The sequence below is a fragment of the Myotis brandtii genome, unplaced genomic scaffold, assembly GCF_000412655.1.
Source record: "Myotis brandtii unplaced genomic scaffold, ASM41265v1 scaffold695, whole genome shotgun sequence".
Taxonomy (NCBI): domain Eukaryota; kingdom Metazoa; phylum Chordata; class Mammalia; order Chiroptera; family Vespertilionidae; genus Myotis; species Myotis brandtii.
The window spans coordinates 1,350,384-1,356,588 of record NW_005370716.1 but is presented as its reverse complement, the minus strand read 5'-3'; the positions used below and the strand labels follow the sequence as shown (position 1 = coordinate 1,356,588).

Sequence of the window (6,205 nt, the reverse complement as noted above, 5' to 3'; positions counted from 1 at the left end):
TGGCGCCGCAAGGGGCTCAGGCAGCCGCGCCCAAGGCCCGCGCACCAGGTGTCCCCGAGAAGCCCAACTCCCCCAACTGTTCCCTACCCTGGCTCACCTGTCATTCTGGCCAGCCCGCCCCAGAATGCCAGCCTAGGGAAGAGGGGCCTGGGACAGCAGCCTGGGTCCGCCTGGCCAGGGCTCAAATGGGCCCGCAGAAGAAAGGCTGGGTCTAGGCTGCGTTCCACCAATGACTGGGTGACCTTGGCTTCTTCCCTTAAACTCTCCCCACCCTGCCCTGGCACAGCAGGCTTCTCTCCTGTCAAATCTGGGAAATGGGGAGAATCCTGTCCAGGGAGTGCTGCGAAATAAAGGAGGAAATGGGCTTGGGAAACTCTTCAGGTGTAGGAGGGGGAGAGGAGGGAGTCTCCTGGGCCTGCAAGGGGAGTGGAGGAGTGGGGGTACTCAGAAGGCAGCACTATGGGAGGAGGTTCAGGACAAGACGCTGGTAGCAGAGGGATGACACAGTCGAGGGAGAACAGGCAACGAGGTGGACTGCTAAAAGAGGGCAGGACAGTTCTAAGGGAGCTCAGGATCTCCTTTGCCAAAGCTTCCTAGGAGGGGCAGGTGCGCCCTGCTGAGTTTTCAGGGCTCTTTTTGTTCTCTGAACCACTGGAACCCAGCCAAGAACTGGAGTTGGCGCACCCTCCCAATTTCGTGCTTTGGGGCAGTTTCCAGGCAGAGAAACAGCAACCTGTCCTGCTGCAGAGTGACAAGGAAAAGAGCAGGGGAGGACCTCCACCGCCCCAGGGTGTGTTCCAGTGCAGCTCCCAGGACTAGCAGAAAGCAGCCTTGGTGGGGGTAAGCGCCCCCTTCCCCGACCCTCCCCCGATTCTCAAAGGCGCTTTCCTCTCCATCTCTGCCTCCAGTTCTAAGCCCTCCCCTGCCTTGCTTGCTCCTTCCATGGCTGCAGGAGCTCCCTCCTTGCCCAGGACAGACCCTTGGCACCCTTCCCCCATTGAAAGCAAAAGGACCACAGCCCCTAGTCCAGTGATGGCGAACCTTTTGAGCTCAGCGTGTCAGCATTTTGAAAAACCCTAACTTAACTCTGGTGCCGTGTCACATATAGAAATTTTTTGATATTTGCAACCATAGTAAAACAAAGACTTATATTTTTGATATTTATTTTATATATTTAAATGCCATTTAACAAAGAAAAACCAACCAAAAAAAATGAGTTTGCGTGTCACCTCTGACACGCGTGTCATAGGTTCGCCATCACTGCCCTAGACTGTGGAGTAAGCTACCACAGGAAAAAAAATCAACATTACCTGAGAATGAGAATAGGGCTTTTTTCGGGCCCAAAGACTGTGTATGTTTTAGAAGCACCCTCAGTTCAGGGGGAGGGAGCCTGGGTCATAGTTGATAGGGGAAACTGTTTGGGGATCTTTAGGAATTTACTTTCTGGGTCTCCTAGACCACCACCATGTCCCCATCCTGATCTTAACCACGATATTCACAGGAGACTTTGCACAGCTTTCAGTGTATGAAGAAGGGGTCTATGGCTTCTGCTCTCCTCCCAGCCCCCCTACATAAGTGTCTGGCTCCAGTATCACCAGTTTAATAGTTCCCTCTCAGCCCAGAATGCCTTTCCTCCCACTGTCAGCCTCTGTGCACTGTATTCATTCTTCCCACATAGCTCAGATGACATCTCTACTCTGAGGTCTTCTGGGATTATCCACACCCACCTGTGTTGGCTGTTACATTCTCAGCACTCAGTCTGCAGAGACTATAAATGGGGGTGCATCTATGGATGCCTAGGGTGGGAAGGATTCAGAGCAGCATCTCTGCAGCATGCTGCCTGTGGTAATACCACTGATCAGCACTGTGATCCTCAGCAAGTGATTTAACCTGTCTGCATCTCAGTTTCCTCATCTGTCAAATGAGAATAATGATAATAGTACCTGCCTCAAAAGGTGGTAAGGAGGACAAATGGGACAATCACATCAAGTGTGCCTGGTGCTTAGTATGAGCCTAATACAGGTCAACTTTAGCCACATCCAGATGCACTGTGTTCATTTGGTTGCTCACGGGGTGCATACTTGCCTCCTCTAGCTTTGGGTCAGAGACCTTGTCTCTTCATGTGTCCCTAGCATCCAACACAAAGCCTCATCTGCAGCAAGGTTACTAGATGCTTGAAAAGCTGAGGTGGAAGAGGATGGCCTGAGGTATGGAGTTGGAGTGAAGCTCAGCCTTCACCTTAACACCAAGATATCCCCAGTATCACCAGCAATTCTGCCCCCCCCCCTCTTGGCTTCCTCCAGATTCTGGCTTTCTCAGAAGTCTTTCTAACTCCCCTCCGGATGGCTTCAGGCACTCCTGGGGATTGTCTGGGGAGGGCTGAAGCCCTACCTCCCCACCTCTCCCCTGCTTTTAGACCTTGATATGAATAGTTCCTCTCTGCACTAGTATGGGAAAGGCTTGGCCACTGACTTATCTGCCTTAGCCAGGAACTGGGCGATTTGGTGCACTTTTTTTCTCCAACCAAATCAAGGTTACTTTAACCTCCCCAAGTCTACTGGCACAGTTCAGATCCTTATTATCTAAATTCTGGAGAGATGTTCTGGTTTTCCTGTGAGCCTTCACTCATTCTTCCCTATCTCCATCACTTTCATCATGCACCCTTCTCTTAGTCACTGCATTGGCAATCTCAACAAACCCACCTGGCACACATCAAAATCACATATGTAGTGCACTAAGGACCATGGGAGGATCCAGTTACAAAAAAAGAAGTGTACAATACGGTTGCTAAGAATTTCAAAAGAGGACAAAAGGCAGATCATATTTCAATAAAAATTCCCAATATGGTGTGAGAGGACAGACCTTCTGCCCCAACCTTGTTCAAACTTCTAACCTGCATCTACTTCTGATCCAGATCCCATTTGGCGGGACCAGCTTCATGGGTGTTGGAACTATGAAGTTGGACAGGGTCCAATACTTAGAAGAGTTCCCTATGCTTGGCTTTTGCCATCTTGCAGTTCTCAATACTTTTTGAATACTGGGTTCTGCAAAGTATGTAGGTGATCTTGCCCATCAGTGATATTCCCAACATCCTTGACCCTATCCCAGGGTCTTAACCACCTTGCCACTCTTCTGACCCTCCCCATCCCTTTCTCTTCAAACCTTGACCAATCTCTCCTTTCCTCATCCCTCAATGCACCAATTTACTCATCTTCCTCTACACAGTTTCTCCCTAATCCCATCCCTGTGTCTCATCCTTTGGCTGAGGCAAGTACCCTCTTCCAGCCTCATTCACTCCTGGTGCTTCACTCTACCCAACCCTCATTCACTCCAGAATTGAACCTTTTATGAGCTCTGTTGCTCTCCATCCACTTATATCCTCACTAAGCCTCACTCCATCTCTGATCCTAAACCCTGATCCTTATACCATAAGAGCCTCAATTCATCTCTGCCAACTGATTAATCAAGTGTTATGGGCTGAATTGTGCTGCCTCCCCTCCCCAATCCATGTGTTGAAGTTCTAATCCCCTTACCCTAGAATGTGACCATATTTGGAGATAGAGTCTTTAGAGTGGCAATTAAGGTAAAATTGGGCCATTTGGGAGGGCCTTAGACCAATATAATTCATGTCCTTATAACAAGAAGATATTAAGACACAGACATTCAAAGAGAAGACCATGTGAGGACACAGGGAGAAAACAGCCATCTATAAGCCAAGAAGAAAGGCCTCTGAATAAACTGACCTTGCTGATACCTTGAGCTCAGACTTCTAGCCTCAAGCAGAGTATTTACTCAGAGTTATTGTGTGCTAAGTTCTTTTCTAGGACCCAGGATTGCAGAATCCAACAAAACAAACAAACAATTGTCTATTATCGTGGAGATTAGGCAAATAAACAAAGATGTCATGAATACAGGATGTTAGGTGATGATCAGTGCTATGAAGAAAGGTAGAGAAGGATCTCGGGGCATGGGGTGTTTAAATATGGTGGCCATGGAAGACATTACTGAGAAGATAGCATTTGAGCCAAGACCTAAAGGGGATGAGGGGCCAAACGTTCCAGGTTGAGAGATCCACATGTGCAAAAGCCCTGGAATCAGAGGCATGTCTTAGCAATTCCTTGAGTCAGCCAGGAGGCTGATATGCTGACATGGAGAGAGTGAGAGAGGGGGATGGTAGAAAATGTGGCCAGAGAAGCCACGATGCAGGTGGCTAGAGATCATGCAGTTTCACAGGTCAATGTGAAGACTTTAGCTGTTAGCATGAGGTGGAGAGACATTGATGGGTCTGAGGTGAGGGGTAATATGATCTAATTTCTATTTTCATATATATGATCAATCTGACTGCTTTATGAGAACATATTGAAGAGACAAGGGTGGAAGCAGGGGGATTATTTAGGGACTATTGAAGTAATCCAGGTGGGAGGCAATGGTGGCTTACATGAGGTGATGCAGTGGATGCAATGAGATGTAGGCAGATTCTAGGTTGATTTTGCTGGTAGAATCATTAGTGTTTGATGACAGATTGATAGTGGGCTATGAAAGAAAGACAGGAGTCAAGGACAGCTCTGAGGAAGACAGCGATGAAGTAGGTTGGATGAGGAGTCTGGAGTTTGAAGCAACATCAGAGATGGAGATATGATGGAGATATAATTGGAAAATAAGTAGTATCTAATCAGTATTAAAAGTCATGAGACTGGCCCTGGCCCGTTTGCTCAGTGGTTAGAGTGTCAACCCATGGATTGAAGGGTCGCAGGTTCAATTCTCAGTCAAGGGCATATACCTGGGTTACAGGTTTGATCCCCCGCCCTGGTTGGGGCTCATGTGGGAGGCAACCAATCCATGTGTCTCTCACATCAATGTTTCTCTTTCTGTGTCCCTCCCCCTCCCTTCCACTCTCTCTAAAAATCAATAGAAAAAGGTTAGAGAGCAACCAAAGGTCTTGTATGCATGCATATTAGCATAACCAATGGACACAGACACTGGGGCAGTGGGGGTTTGCCCTGGGTGAGAATGGATGAGGGGGCGGTGTCAATCTTGGAAAAGGAGACATATGTAAAACTTTAGACAATAAATAAAAAATAAAATAAAAAATATCCTTGGGTGAGGATTAACATCAACAAAAAAGTCAAGAGACTGGATGGGATCAGCGAGGAATTGAGTACAGAAAAAGAAAAACAACCCAAGAATCAAGCCTGAGCAGTCCATCATTTAGAGATGGGGTAGATGAGAAGGAGCCAGCAAATTAGACCATGAAAGTGATCAATTCTTCAGATCTTACTGACTGGGCAAGGAAGAGGAGGATAAAGAATTGACCATTATGTTTACTAATGTGAAGGTCATTGGTAACCTTCAAGAGCAATGTCCAGGGAGATGTGGGGGCATAAAGGTGGATCAGAGTGCTTTCAATCAAGAGTGGTAAAAGAGAAATTGAAAATAGTGAGTAGTGACTGAAAACCATTTAGAGGAGTTTTTCTGTAAAAGATAGCAGAGAAAGGGGAGAGTGGTAATTTTGGAGCTATAAGGGGACAAGTAAAAAGTATTTTTTTAACATGGGAAAAATGAAAGCATGGTAACATGTTTGTGTGCCAATGAGCCATTAAAGAGGGAAAAACTGTTGATGCAAAAGAGAGAGGTGCACAGATGCAGGTAGGTGTGAGAGGTGATGGTAGAGCTCGGAGCAGTTCTCTTCTGATAACTTCTATTTTGTCAGCAAAACAGGACACCAGGATGCCAATTGCCAGTGAGGGGTGAGAGAGGGTTGTTGGTGGTTTAAGGAGAGAAGGCTTGAAATAGTCTTCAGGGAGATGAGGAGGCTGGAAATGTAGCATGATTATTGGTCTCCATTAAGGGTCTACTTGAGGTTTAATGGCTATTAATTTAAAGTGAAATTATTCAGCATGTCTGCATGGTTTTCTCCAGCCACATTCAATCCAGAGTAGGTGGAAAGTTGGATTTTATCAGGTTGAATTTTGCTAAATGAGTCCAAAGAGATGACAGAGGGACACAGAAGTTTCTTGTGGATTTAGGGCAACAATAATTGATTGTGAATTTTAGGCTGGGTAAAGATGTAAATGACAGAGTTGGGGTTTGGTAAAGGATAGTGAAAAAACAGTAGGATTGTTATTTAAAGGGTCCCAAAGGTGGTTAAAGGATTTTTTGAGTTCATGTAATACTAAAAGGAATGAGCTGGTTTTCAGAAAGCATT

General features: G+C 46.5%; 1 protein-coding gene across 1 annotated transcript in view; it reads right to left on the bottom strand.

The window, feature by feature from the left end:
* PRRG3 (proline rich Gla (G-carboxyglutamic acid) 3 (transmembrane)) overlaps nt 1-209 on the bottom strand; it is an 11,269-nt gene extending 11,060 nt beyond the window's left edge. Inside the window, exon 1 of the mRNA XM_005881957.2 lies at nt 98-209. The gene's annotated coding sequence lies outside the window, so the exon portion shown is untranslated. The remainder of the gene's footprint in view (nt 1-97) is intronic.
* Between the last annotated feature and the right edge of the window lie 5,996 nt (nt 210-6,205).